The sequence below is a fragment of the Galeopterus variegatus genome, unplaced genomic scaffold, assembly GCF_000696425.1.
Source record: "Galeopterus variegatus unplaced genomic scaffold, G_variegatus-3.0.2 Scaffold3399, whole genome shotgun sequence".
In the NCBI taxonomy this organism is placed as follows: domain Eukaryota; kingdom Metazoa; phylum Chordata; class Mammalia; order Dermoptera; family Cynocephalidae; genus Galeopterus; species Galeopterus variegatus.
In genome coordinates this window covers 39,281-40,213 of record NW_007729510.1, presented here as the reverse complement: position 1 = coordinate 40,213, position 933 = coordinate 39,281, and the positions used below count along the sequence as shown (strand labels likewise).

At 36.1% G+C, this 933-nt stretch overlaps 1 pseudogene; it reads left to right on the top strand.

Annotated features, from left to right (window-relative positions):
- Window positions 1-933, top strand: part of LOC103600598 — a 10,495-nt pseudogene that overhangs the window by 1,390 nt on the left and 8,172 nt on the right.

Sequence of the window (933 nt, the reverse complement as noted above, 5' to 3'; positions counted from 1 at the left end):
CAGGTATAGGAAAAATCACAGATCTTCAGATCCAGGAAGCTCAACAATCTCCAAACGTATTCAACCCAAAAAGATCTTCTCCAAGACATGTTATAGTCAAACTGGCAAGACTCAAAAACAAAGAGAGAATCTTCAGAGCTGCAAGAGAGAAGCATCAAATCACCTATAAGGGAGCCCAAATCAGGCTAACATCAGACTTTTCATCTCAAACCCTAAAAGCCAGAAAGGAATGGAAGGATATATTCAAAATCCTAAAAGCCAGATATTGTCAGCCAAGAATACTCTACCCTGTAAGGCTATCCTTCCAAAATGAAGGGCAAATAGTATATTTCTCAGACAAACAAAAACTGCGGGAGTTCACCACCATACGACCACCCTTACAAGAAATTCTAAAAGGAGTACCACCACTGCCGTAAAAACCCAAGAAAAACCTAAACATACTAGTATAATAAAAATGGCATACATGAAGAGAAAACAAACAAACAAAATGGCTATCTACATCCTAAGGAACCAACAAACACAGAAAACAAACAGTAAATCAGAAAGCAAGGAACAAAAGACATCTAAGATAACCAAACAACAATCAATAAAATGCTAGGAATAAATCAACACTTTTCAATAACAACTCTTAATGTAAAAGGCTTAAATTCCCCAATCAAAAGACATAGACTGGCTGACTGGATTAAAAAGGAGGACCCAACTATATGCTGCCTTCAAGAGAACCACCTCACCCATAAAGACACACACAAACTAAGAGTGAAAAGATGGAAAAAGATTTACCATGCAAACAGAAAAGAAAAACGAGCTGGAGTAGCTATTCTTATATCTGACAAAGCAGACTTTAAACTAAAAACCATAAAAAGAGATAATGAGGGACACTACATAATGATAAAAGGAATGATACATCAAGAAGACATAACAATCACAAATATG